Source organism: Astyanax mexicanus, chromosome 20 (assembly GCF_023375975.1).
Source record: "Astyanax mexicanus isolate ESR-SI-001 chromosome 20, AstMex3_surface, whole genome shotgun sequence".
Taxonomy (NCBI): Eukaryota; Metazoa; Chordata; class Actinopteri; order Characiformes; family Acestrorhamphidae; genus Astyanax; species Astyanax mexicanus.
In genome coordinates, this window is record NC_064427.1 from 1,915,001 (window position 1) to 1,929,569 (window position 14,569).

The 14,569-nt window shown below is 39.8% G+C and overlaps 1 protein-coding gene across 6 annotated transcripts in view; it reads right to left on the reverse strand.

Moving 5' to 3' along the window:
* Positions 1–14,569, reverse strand: part of LOC103035112 (membrane-associated phosphatidylinositol transfer protein 2) — a 72,415-nt gene that overhangs the window by 29,679 nt on the left and 28,167 nt on the right. The window lies entirely within an intron of this gene.

A 14,569-nucleotide genomic window follows, 5' to 3' on the forward strand; every position in this document is an offset into this window, starting at 1 on the left:
ATCCCTATATTTAAAATGCACAGTGCGTAGCCCCCTGTGATTGCCACTGGCAATGGAATTTGCAGATTTTTGGTAATTTAAAAAATTTGCTAAAAGTATACAATACGCAAAAGATTCTATCAAATCCAGAGAAAACGACAAGAAAAAAGTTATATTATTGTGATATTATTGCGTACGATACAATATGGCACACCCCTATTGTTAGTTAATAATTAGTCGAGACATTATTTAAAGCAGATGTCCGTAAAAAAATTGGGATTTGGGAGATTTAGGGGATTTAGGGCCCTCTCTGGTGAGAATGTGTAATTGCATCGAGAGAGAGCGCTCAGTCAGAAACTTCACTCCTTCATTTCTTTGTTTTTACTATGAGTGAATGAGCTACTGAGCTCTGAGTTTCCTCTTCTGAAGTCTCCATTGCTCCACCAGCCGCTCGCGTTCAGTAAAACTGAGCCGGATCCTCCTTTAGAGGCTGTACGTGTGATGTAAGTACGTAAAGACGCGTGACGTAGCCAGAAGAAGAAGAACTCACACGAAAAGCAACAGACACCTCAGTTTTTAGAATGAATATATTATTAGGATTAGCAGGGATGGTGATTTCAGCACACTGGTTCCATTAAACACAATATTTTATCCATATTCATGTCCACTCAGAAATACTTCTGCTTTCAGCATTTAAATAATACGGACTGCCACTTTCTAAACATTTAAAGGTGTTTATTACTTTAAAAAGATTTTTTAGTGACTCTCATATTTTCTATTGCGATACATATCAATATCAAATTATCATCCAGCTCTAATCATAATACAGGTTCTTGCCAATACACACAGCAGTAATCACAAGTAGTCACAGCAATCCACACTGTAGTTACAGTCATAAAGCTTATCCCAACAAAATTAAGCCATAAAAGCCCCGGATAAGGCTGGCCTTCAGCCAATCAGCAGGACTGCAGCTCAGCCCCGCCGACTTTAACGAGATGTTAACCAGGCCTGGGTCGGTCCTGAGTTACGAGCTGCAGGTCCTGTAGAGATGAATGAGCTCTGGCGGGCGTGGGGCGGGTGATGACAGGGTGGTCAGGTTGCTGTTCAGAGGGCAGATGGACTCTGATTACATCAGCAGTGACTCTGCATTAGCAGATAACAGCAGCAGATTAAAAGCAGAAGACTCTGGGCGTTTAGGACGCGCTGCGTGTCGGCGGCTGCAGGAACGGCGTTATCTGAGCTCAGAGCTTTTATAGAACGTGAGAAGCTGCAGAATTAAATGTCAGCGCAGATCTGCTGCTGAACACCGACGCTCTCCTGAATGAGGAGATCAGAACCGGAGAGAGCGGATGATATTTAGTAAATGGCAACTTTATTATAGAGGCCTGGATTAATGGAGAAGAAGATCAGGACAGTGATGACACAGTGATGAGCGAAGGACATAAGAAGACAAAAATAGAAAAATGTCCAGAAATTTGTTTTAAAGTATCAATAAACCATTTTTTTCACAGGTTTTTATTATTGTTGCCAAATTTTCAATTACATAAATTAAATAAATTCAATAATTACAGCCTATTTATTGACCACTAAACGTTTTAAATATCCTAACGGACACACCAACAAAGCACAATACATTTACCTCAGCAGTGATATTCTAAACATGGATTTTCCTCAGCATTGTCATGTCAGTAGTGCTTTTCTAAATCATAAATTAATCTCAGCAGTGCTATTCTGATCAGGAACTCATGTCATTAGTGCTATTCTAAGTCAGGAATTTACATCAGCAGAGCTATTCTAAGCATGCATTTACTTCTGAAGTGCTATTCCAATTATAATTTACACCAGCACTTAAAAATGACATCACTAGTGCTATTCTAACCATAAATTGATGTCACATCCTGACCTCTCTTGTGGCGCTGCTCTATGTTTACAGTTCCAAAATCGAATAGAAAGTCTTCTCTGGACAATAGTGACAATTACTTACTTTGATTTCAGTATAAACTACAGCTCTGGAAATAAATGAAGAGATCACTTCAGTTTCTGAATCAGTTTCTCTGATTTTGTTATTTATAGGTTTATGTTTAAGTAAATTGAACATAGTGCTTTTATTCTATAAACTACAGACAACATTTCCCATTAAGAAAATAACAAAATAACAAAAAATAGAGTTCAGAAATCAATATTTGATGGAATAATTTTCATGCATCTTGGCATCATGTTCTCCTCCACCAGTCTTACACACTGCTTTTGGATAACTTTACGCAGTTCAGTTTGGTGGTTTGATGGCTTGTGATCATCCATCTTCCTCTTGATTATATTCCAGAGGTTTTCAATTTGGTAAAATCAAAGAAACTCATAGTTTTTAAGTGGTCTCTTATTTTTTTTCCCCCAAAGCTGTATGATGCAATGAATGAACAGGCGTCTCAATACTTTTGTCAGGGTTAGTGTAGCAGTGCTGTGGGGGATTGATGGTGGTCTGGTCATGGGTGTTGGGCCTGATGTCAGCTGTCAGCGCCGTAATGAAGTGCTGCTGAGGAGAGCAAGAACACACACACACACACACACCTCTCTTCTCTCTGCTGTGCATCTTCATGTCCACAGTACACCTGTCACCTCCAGCTGCTGACATGTGCTCCCTCTCTACTAGAGCTGTGTATTGGCAAGAAGCTGCCAATACAATAAAAACCACAGTGAACCAATAGCGATGGGAGAAAATATCAATATCGAAATATATTGCATCGTTTCGGTTGCGATACATTATCGATATATGGTGTCAAATATGAATATTTAAACTAATGTTACTCTAAGTTTTAGAACAACCCTAAATAAATTTAGTAGTAGCTGTAGTCCATTAGCTGCAGCGCTGTATGATCCAGACAATCTGCTTTTTATTATTTTATCTTTATCTTATCAAGGACTTTATTACTGCAGTTCTTCACTCTAATTCTAATTCTTCTCTTCTCTGCTGAAACTTAGAGAGACTCAGTCCTTGATCATGTTAATCTGAGCTAAAGGCTAAAGCTGCTGTTTCCATGTTGGTCAGCCAGACGTCTTCCTGTAGCAGTTTTTTTTCTCCAGTTTCCAAGAGTCTGAGTTTGAAGGTGTATGAAACAGTACTCACCTCTCTCTGACTTCATCTGTAATTTCTCTAAAGAAAAAACTTCTTCTTTTAATAGTTACAGAGTTCTCTGTGTTTTATCTGTGTCCTTTTCTAGTTATTATGCTGATGATGAAAGCATACCTGTCAAGTTTTATATTTAAAAATAAGGGATATTTTCCTCTGTCCGCTTAAAGCCGTCCCACCAGCCCAACGAAGGTTCAGTATCTCTTACATTTTAAAACAGGTTTACAAAAAATCTAAAATAACCACATGTGAACCACTTACACACTACAATTAGATTATCAGAATCTGAACATGTTGTGGACATTCCTACATATGTCATTCTTTTAATACAGCCAAATTAAAAACCTTTTTCTATATCTTTTTTTTATTTAAGATTTCATGTCTTTTTTGTAATAAATGCACTCTTTTATATGATATATTTTTTATTTATTTAATGGATTTAAAATTGAACAAAGAGTGCACAAATTCTGCAAAATGACTGTTGGTGACCTAAAAATTGTATTATGAGCTTTTACTAAAAGGACATGGACCAGATATATTCTATCAGTAAAAATGAGTCCTAAGGGGCCTACACAATACTTTTTAATTAATACTTCTTCCTTTTGATCACTCCACCCCTGATCAGTTCAGTTAATGTCGGTCCTCTCCACATTTCTAGTTAAACTGAGTCACAAGCTGTAATTTTTTTTATTTTAAAAGGTTTAATCTGTGTGTTTTATTTCGGAGTATTTTTAAGCAGCTATCAGAAAAATCTCATCACAGTTTCCATGATTAGACTACCGTTACCTTTCTTTTAGAAAAATCGCTGCATGTATGTTTTAACATCAGCAGCTCCAACTAGCTGCCTGAACTCACAGCGAGGAGGGCGGGGCTTCCCCACACTGACCCTCCTTGCAAGCTGATTGGCTGTTTCTCCTGAAAGGCGGGACTTTCTCCTTGAACCGGCTCCACGATTGGTTAAGAGACACAGAGCGGTCAGTGCCCTGTATCCTCAATAATATATATTTTTTTTATTTTAATAAAATACGGGAAATTTACGGGAAAATACTAATACGGGAGGACGGCGGGAAAGAGGAGTAAAATACGGTAGTTTCCCGGCCAAAACGGGAGACTTGACAGGTATGTGAAAGTGTGAACGTGCTGTAAGAGTGTAAGTGTGTAAATGCTGCTGCAGTACAGAGTAGCAGCGGTAACACCATCTGCTCATTTCCATTAACACTTACCACCTGTAAGTCGTTAACTAATCAGTTCTTTGCTAAAAAAAAAAATCCTTCCACTTTTTAAAACAATATATGATTGTTTTCAGGTTTTAAATCCATACATCACAATATATTGTGATACTGCAAGCACTTTTTAGAATCTAAAATCTGAAATTTGGGAAAACTATCTAAAACATACTATAATATAAAGTGTACAAGCAAATAAACATATACATAAAAGCTGAGTAAAAAAAAAACAAAAAAAAGTTGGATCAGAAGACAAAGTACAACTCTAACGTTAACAAGTGGGCGGGCTTTAAACAAAGGTAAATGTATCCCTCTATGACTCCAATCTTTATGTGTAAACTATACATGAATTATCAGTACTGGGTTTTGGAGTAATCTGGTGATTTTTTTAGTAACTTTTCTCCCCTCAAACCCCTCAAAGACAAAAAATGAAGCTTATTTTTTTAGACATATTTAAAATTACTAACATTTTTAATTGTAAATAAATTTAAAGTGTGTCTCTTAAAGTTTTCCTTCACTTAAAGACTAAGTCAGATAACTGACTATAATTTAATACTTCGCAATTTTTTATGGAACAAATATATGATCCAAAGACTTAAAGTGCACAAAAAAAAAAAAAAGGTGGGCTCAGGTCGGGTCCGGGTTCTGAGTTTTCCTTTCCCATGGCGTAGTGTTTTAGTGAATGAGTTAAAATAGAACAGTGCAGTGTTTACAGTCCATCAGCCCCCAGCACTAAACACAGCGCTCTGCTCCCGCCCCTCATACTTTCCTCTTATTAATATTTAATGGGGAAAAATTCATTATTTGGATGATGTGTGTATGCGTGTGTGTGTGTGTGTATATGTGTAGGGGGGGGGGGTTATTGGCAGAGATAATGCGAGCGCTAGCTCTAAGTTAATTAACATTGAGTGCAGAGTGGTGTCTCCCGCTCCAGAGAGATAAGTACTCTGAAATGAAGAAGGAGCCAAAAGCCATAGCTACCACTCTCTCTCTCTCTCTCTCTCTTTCTCTCTGTTACTTTCTCTGTCTCTCGCTCGCCAGATTTCCATCCAAACTTTTCATAAAAATTATGCAAAAACATGATTTTCAAATTTCTGCATAGTAAAATGTATAATACACTGGGTCTCGCCTCAAGAGGCCATAAAAGTTATTTTAGTGCTTCCCTATAAAAGTCTTGCACAGGCTACTCTTGGGTAGGTGGTTGGTGCGGGTGGCTATCTTGGGATAGACTCCTAACACTACATTGGCCGAACTCGAGGAAACTTGAGGAAACTTAAGTATCTTAAGGCCCAGTGGCACGGAGTATAGTGCAGTATAGGTAGTATAGTGTAGTATAAACAGCAGGGCTGCATGATATTGGAAACATTTTACATTGCAATTTTTTTTAAGATATATATTGCGATATTAAACAATGCAGGGCGTATGACGTCACCAGCCCCGCCCCCATCCGTGTGCTCTCCAGTCTCGTGTCCGGACCAGTCAGCGCCGAGCTCAACTCAAAACCCGAGGAAAACAACAAAACAACATGAATTGGCTCTTTAATTAGGCATTTAAATGGCTTTTTAAAAGGTAAATAAGAGCATTTGTTTTTCTGGGATTAAAAGTGTGAATTCAGCTGTAACTGGAAAAATCTGCGCTGCTAAGCTGTGCTGGACTGAGGAGCACAGCTTTCCACACGTGCTCACGTTTACAAGCACGTGCCCAACCATGTGGATGGAGAACCTGCGGTTACCTCGTGTTTACATCGCACATCGTGATGATGATGCTTAAATGATATATCGTGCAGCCTTAATAAACAGTATAGGTGCAGGGTATACCAAGATAAAGTGCCTGAGACTCTTTCTCTCCGTCTCTCCGTCTGCAGCAGTAAGAGAAACAGTAACAGTATCCCACCCAATAATTACGTTTCGAGCTCTTTGGGACTAATTTGATCAAGGCTCAATTAAATGGCCATATCCGCCGAATTCAAAACGGTACGAGCTGCCCACCGAACTGCCGCCTACCCCTCGCAGATGCCCACCATTCATCAGGGCAGACTGACCTGGGTGGAGCTCTAATGCAGTTTATTCTCTGGCAGTAAACTAATGACTGGCGGGGCGACCTGTACAACCTGTTTATGGGCAACAGCTGCAGAGATCTGACTGGACCTGGACTCCAGTCTAAAACACACAATCATTATATCTGCCTGCCAGTGTTCAGTACTGTGCCGGGTGCTGGAGCAGTTAGGAAGTACAGGATAGTACAGGATAGTATAGGATAGTATAGGGCAGTATAGGGGTTTGTACTGCTTTGTACTGTCTGACCGGGCTCTGCACTGGTGTTCAGAACTGGTGGTGTTAGGAAGTACAAGTACAGGGTACGATAGCCTAGTATAGGTCAGGATAGAGTACTACAGGACATCATTGGGAGTTACTCTGCTTCAAATCAGGTGTTCAGTAGTGATGGTGTTCAATACCAGTGTTCAGTACCAGTGTTAGGAAGTACAAGGTAATATAGAGCAGTATAGGGGGTTATAGGACAATACAGACCATTACAGGACAGTATAGGGTAGTACAGTGTAGTATAATGCATTTTAGGGCAGCACAGGACATGTTAGTTCAGGATAAAACAGGATTAGGGCTGCACAATATTAGAAATATTTTACATTGCAAATGTTCTTTTTTCGTCAATATATATATCGCAATATTAAACAATGCAGTGCCGATGACGTCACTAGCCCGGCCCCCAACACCCGTGAGCTGTCTCGGGTCCGGACCAATCAAGAGCTGAGTCAGTGCCGTGCTCTCAAAACCCGAGAAAAACAGCAAAACAACAGTAATCAGACCTTTAATCAGCATTTAAATGGCTTTTTAAAAGGTAAATAAGAGAGTTTGTTTTTCTGTGATTAAAAGTGTGAATTCAGATGTAACTGGAAATATCTGCGCTGCTAAACTGTGCTGGACTGAGCTCTGCACAGCTTTCCACACGTGCTCATGTTTACAAGCACGTGCCCAACCATGTGGATGGAGGCCCTACGGTTACGCTCACTTTCCCCTTCAAGCTTCTCAGGCAGCAGCAGCCTGTCACTCACACAGACACAGAGACAGCGCTGTGTATCTACTTCTTGTGTCAAGAATTAAAACATTGCAACATGACGTGTTTGATTTAAATGCCTTAAGTGACATCACACGTCCTGTAATGTGAGTATTGCGCATGCACACATCGTGATGACTATGCTTAAACGATATATCGTGCAGCCCTAATATGTATTATAGTGCATTATAGGACAGGACAAGTCAGTTTAGAGTAATACAGGGCAGTGTAGGATATTATAGGGCATTACAGGACAGTGTAAAATAGTACATGGTAGTACAGAACAGTACAGTACAGGGTAGTGTAAGGAAATATAGGGCAGGAGAGTATAGCATAGTACTGTGTAGTATAGAGCATTACAGGACAGGACAGTTCAGGATAGTACAGGGTAGTGCAGGATATTATAGTGCAATATAGAACAGCACAGGACAGGTCAGTTCAGGACAGTACAGGACATTATAGGAGAGTGTGGCATAGTACTGTGTAGTATAGTGCATTTTAGTACAGGACAGGTCTGGATAGTACAGGGCAGTGCAGGATATTATAGGGCATTACAGGACAGTGTAAAATAGTACATGGCAGCACATGGTAGTACCAGGTAGTTCTGGGTCGTGAAGCACCCACTGCAGGTGATTGGCATTTCTGGGCGTGGTGATGCTCGGAGCTCCGAGGCCTTCGCCATGCCGCACGCCATTCCAGCGGGCACAGCGCCAGCACGCAGATCTACAGGAGGATGAATCTGAACATCACGTAAAGGGGGCTTCTTCTGCCCGTCACCACCCCACCCTCTCACTCCTGCCCCACCAATCCCGCGCCTGCCTCCAATTGACCTCATTGTGGTGCCCCTCCAAGGCTGGTGTACAGCAGGGATAACAGAATCAGCAGAGTAAAAGTTGCCTGGCAACGCGCCTGCATCATCGTGACCTCTCCCTGTGTCGCCCCTCCCCACCTCTCACACACACACACACACACACACACACACACACACACACACACACACACTGCAAACAAATGATTGCAGCGAGTGCCACGCTCGTGCTGATGTCATCCGTAACCATGGCAGCCGGAGCTCAGCTGTGACGCTGTGGCGGTGGCGGGGGGGTGGTGATGGGGCTGTGAGGAGACAGGAACTGTGGCGTTCCTGCTGACGAGTGGCTTCCTCACCTTCCTTCCTGAGTTCTACACATTCCCTCTTCCACAGAACCAACACACCCCGACTTAACACAGGAAAACAGGAACACAGGAACTCAAACCGGCATTTTATTACAACTGCATAGAGGCAGAATAGAAATATACCTCTATACACTGAACCACACTAAAGATCCAGTAGTAGTAGTCTGATCCATTTTAAATATAGACTCATGTGATTACTACAACTCCCTGACCAGCTCAGATTTATGTGGGTATTTTTAACAATATTTGATATTCTATATTTCATTAGATCCAAAAATATACTACTAGTATCATTAGGTATAAATATAATAAAATATTGAGTAGAAATTAAAATCTATGCAAACATTGATCTAGTTTGTAAACAAATAAAATAAAATAATGCAAATAATTTAATGCAACAAAAATAATTTAATGTAACAAACAAATCTGCAGAATATTTTTGTGCATGCATATAAACTATATACAATAAAAAAATAATAAACAAAAAAAAATCAAATACAGCTCTGAAAAAAACTCTGGAATATAATCAAGAGGAAGATGGATGATCACAAACCATCAAACCACCAAACTGAACTGCTTGAATTTTTGCACCAGGAGTAAAGCAGCATAAAGTTATCCAAAAGCAGTGTGTAAGACTGGTGGAGGAGAACATGATGCCAAGATGCATGAAAAAAACTGTGATTAAAAAACACCAGGGTTATTCCACCAAATGTTGATTATTTCTGAACTCTTAAATCTTTATGAATATGAACTTGTTCTCTTTGCATTATTTGCAAATAAATGCTCTAAATGAGAATATTTTTATTTGTAATTTGGGAGAAATGTTGTCTGTAGTTTATAGAATAAAACAACAATGTTCATTTTACTCAAACATAAACCTATAAATAGCAAAATCAGAGAAACTGATTCAAAAACTGTGAAAAATGGTCTCTTAATTTTTTCCAGAGCTGTAAAATCCTTATATTATCCCAAAATTATTATTTAAAAAAATTATAATAAAATTCTACGTATGGTACTAACGATGTGGCACAGCCGTAATTAGCTCTGCTATTTTTAACTTCGCCAACCATACTGGTGAATACTGCAGATCTCTGTAGCAGATAAAATACCAGCCTCTGCTTCCAAACTACAGTTCTGACTCATAGCATCATGCTAACAAGACACCTCACACACACACACACACACACACAACCTAGAACCTCTAATGCTACACCAGTGGGGTCACCCTGCTACTGTGCCCGTGTGCCAGGCTGTCATTAGGCAGTGCCATGTCACACCGGCCACAGCAGATGGTCACTACAGATTCATAACATCACTGAGGAGAAATATATAAATAAAAGTCCCTCTACCTCTTAAAATAACTTCATCAAGGGCAGAGTGCTATTTAAATCACCCTCAGAGAAAAATTAGCACCAACAAACTCACCCCGGTACAGTACCGGACTGAAACACTGATACTGCAGAGGACTTTTATTAGCTAAATTACATGATTACTGTTTATATCCAGAAAGATAAGCATCAATCATACTAGTTTATATAGAATATATTCTATCCAATGTGACAAACCAACCCAGTACCACATCAACAATCCAGTATTCTAATACTGAGAGTCATTTTAGAATTTTTATAAAATATACTGACAGTCCAAATGAACCAAATGACCAGAGGAAATGAAGGAAGAGGAAGATTCTGAAACAGTGATTTACTAAGCTCTCCAAACAGAACTCGAGAACAGTCTTAACAGAACACGAGAACAGTCTTAACAGAACACGAGAACAGTCTTAACAGAACTCGAGAACAGTCTTAACAGAACTCGAGAACAGTCTGAGTAGAATTTAAAAACAGTCTGAACAGAACTGTAAAACAGCCTTAACAGAACTCGAGAACAGCCTGAACAGAACACGAGAACAGCCTGAACAGAATTTGAGAACAGTCCAAAGAGAACTGTAGAACAGCCTGAACAGAAGTTGAAAACAGCCAGAACAGAAAAGGAGAACAGTCTGAACAGAACCCGAGAATAGTCTAACTTGAGAACAGTAAACAGAATTTGAGAACAGTCTGAACAGAACTCTAAAACTGTCTGAACGGAACTTGAGAACAGTTAAAATGAGGGAGGACTTTGAAGATACATAAAGTTCTATTCTAAAACCTATAAAGATTTTTTAAAAGAATTTTAGGACAGGGAGAATAAGGTTCAGCTTTTTTAGATGTTTTTTTAAAACAGAATTCAGTGTAAACAGAATTATAGGACAGTATAAATGGTGGCGTGGTTTCTAGATCTGTGTCCACAGAAATGTAATACAGTGTGAATGCTCTTCTAGAACAGTTTGAACAAAATTGTAGAACAGTTTAAATAAAAGTTGTTTTGAGAATTATATATAAATAGAATTATACAACAGCATGAACAGAATTATTTTTCTTTCTTTTTTTTGAACAGTGTGAATACAGAAACTGGATTTTAAAACAAACTACATTTCTTTTTAGCAAGTTACTTTCTAAATACTACCTAACTGGAGTAAATTATGATGTCTGTATAAAGGAAACTTCTTTTAAAGTGAATTTTTACTGTAGGAGACTGTAAAGAAAACTTAACTTTTTGTATAATTTAATTGGATAAAGAACATCCTTATCTTGTAAAGGTGGCAGATCTAAATACAGGGCTGAGTGCCAGTCCTTGCCCGTGGGTGTTACCCGCTCCCCCCCGGGGGTATGGAGGGGGCAGGGTGCAGGACTGGTCCTGATGCAGCGCTGTCTTGCCGCTGTGACAGCTGGCTTGACGTGATGCTAATTAACCTCTTAAACCCACTGAGAGTGTGTGGAGCCGGTGGGTGGGCCGGCGGAGACCTTCAGCTCTGTCCGAGTCACGACCCGTGATCCAGCTTCCCTCAGAGCAGAGGAGCATCCTGGGAACGCTCAACCTGCTGCCGCCCATCATTTAACCATGATAAAGTTAAATCTCAGGAATTAATATCCTCTAAATCTGTATCTCTCTATATTCCAACAACCACACCCATCTGTAGATCTCTAGATTACACCATCGAGATGTTCCTTCAGTGAGGCGTAGCGTGAAGAACACTTTCTCCAGGCAATTAAAACCACATTCCTCAACCTGTTCTCCAGCATTCAGCTCCACCATGCCCTCCAGAAACAGAACAGGGAGATATTTCACATACGGGTCTGTCAGGTTTTACCAGCTATAGACCAAAACAGACTAAATGGGGGCGTAGCAACATTACACAAACTCAAACTCCAACCCAACCCTTTAGCGTAACCATTCCAACCACATCCATGACTTGACTTATAAATAAATTGACTTAATAATATCCATTTATATCACTCTATTTAGCGCTCAACATCAGAAGGCCCTATGTCTGAATATCAGCACAAAACAAATGAATACTGTACACATTCTCCTGCCAATTACTGTTCCCATTACCGCATCTATTACGTTTACTGTACCCATTACACATTACTGTTCCCATTACCATAATTAATACTCAAACCATTACCACTACATTACCACTACTGTAGCCATTACGGTATTCACTGCCATGTCCATTACCCATTACCAAACCCATTAGCCCTTATTGTACCCATTACTGTACCTATTACCATACTGATTACTGTACCATTACACATTATCGCAGCTATTATTACTATTAATTACTCTACCAATTACCCATTTTCACACCTTTTACACATTACTGTAGCCATTACCCATGACAGTACACATTACCTATTACTCTACCCATTACCCTAGCCATTATCCATTACTGTACCATTACTGTACCAAATACAGTACCATTACCCATGATAGCAGCTATTATTAATAATTACTCGACCAATTACCCATTATCACGCCTTTTACTCAGTACTGTAGCCATTACCCATGACTGTACCCATTACCTATTACTCTACCCATTACTGTAGCCATTATCCATTACTGTACCATTACTGCACCATTACTGTACCAAATACAGTATCATTACCCATGATTGCAGCTATTATTGTTATTATTATACCAATTACTCATTATCACACCTATTACCCATTACTGTTGCCATTACTCATTACTCTACCCATTACCATAGCCATTACCCATTACTGTGCCAACTACTGTACCATTACCCATTATTGCTGCTATTTTTCATTAATCTACCAATTACCCATTACTATAGCCATTACCTTACATCACCCATTACTCAACACATTATCACACCCATTTCTGTACCCATTATGCATTCCTGTACACATCACCCAATACCATACCCATTACCCATTACTATAGCCATTACCCATTCCTATAGCCATTACCCATTACCATAACCATTACCGTTTCCACTGCCGCATCAGAGCAGCATAAAATAAGAATAACCTGCGTTAAGGAAGAGTCGCTCTGAGCTCTTTACATATGCAGATCACAGAATTGGCGCGGTAAGCTCCGTATTGATCGCGGGTGACAGCTGACGTCCATCAGCGCTCTTCATCTTTTGTTGGTCTCAGCAGGAGCTCACTGGAGGAGGGAGGGGCTGGACGTCTTCATTCCCAGCATGCTCTCTGCTCAATCAGCAGGATCCAAATGAACATCAGCGACATCTGCTCTCCCCCCGACCGAGGCCCTTCTCATACCTGGAATTACCATCCGCCCTGAGTGATCCGATCACCAGTGGACAGCGAGAGAACTGCCAGGTCCACGACTCCAGCCCACACTTCAGACTGGGTGTCATGATGGGAGGAAGAGTGTCCTGCATGTGTAATATGTTAGCCTCTTACAGATCTCAATGATCCAAAACTATTAAAATAAATGCTTTGTGAAGAACTACCATGTGATGCCTCCATCACAGAAAGGGTAAAATCTAGAACTGTGTATTTTAAAAAGCCTGAACAACCTGCAGGTATGATAAATATCACAATATCTGGGGTTACAATTCCAAATATGTTTTTAAATCAAATATTAATGACAAAAAAAATGATCAAAACCAAAAAAAGTTTACTTTATATTCAACGACATTGCTTTCTAAAAGTAAGGATTTTAACTAGGAATGTGTCGGTTCAATACTTAGTATCAATACTGAGACATTAAGTATCGATTTTGAACCAATGCTGACCAAAAATCACAATATCTGAATGAAATATTGGACAAAAAAGAGGCAAAATTTGATATGATGATCTTATATATATATTATATATATATTAGACACTACTCAACCAACAAGTGCCAACACATTTCACAAAAACAGCCAATGCACCACAATCCAAAAAAAAAAGCAACACTAGCACTTGCTGATCTACGTTATTGCTAGAGAAGATCAACTTCTCAGTTCATCTTGATATCAGAATTATCATACTGCAGGATCTAAACGTGCCAATTAACCTATTTGGACATCTCTTCTTTCAGAAAGACTAATTCAATTAGGGCTGGGCAATATGGAAAAATGTTGCAGTCAAAACATTTAATCAGACATTGGACATTGAGTCCCGGATTATGGTTTGATTAGCCACTGGGTCTTTCCACAAGAGGGCGCAAAAGTGCTACCCTTGCTGCCCTATAGAACGCCCCATTTTTGGGTAGTGTACCTCTTGGTGAGAGCAAAGCACGACAGTTCCAGGCCACCTATCTAGTTAATAAAGCCATCATCACCTTTGTGAAGAAACCTGGACTCGGCATGTATTAAGTTTCCGCCCGTTCTCGGGCTCCCTATCTTTCTATAAGGGCCTTTTTTCCCGGCTGTGTCCCAATTCACTAGCCAGGGCAGCAGTAATATATTGGGCCGCGACCCTGACGACACGGGTTCACGTGATCCCGCATGAAGAGTGCTGTGTTTATTTATTTATTTGTTTATTCCTTTCTTCTTGGGTTTACCTGCTTTGAGATCAACTGTTCTGCAATTAGGTTCAACAACCCTCTGGACTGGAGAGCTACTAGTCTGTAGCAGCACTTCATCCTATTACACTTCATTTTCCAAAAGAGAATTTTGGCTTGGGAAATATCTGGC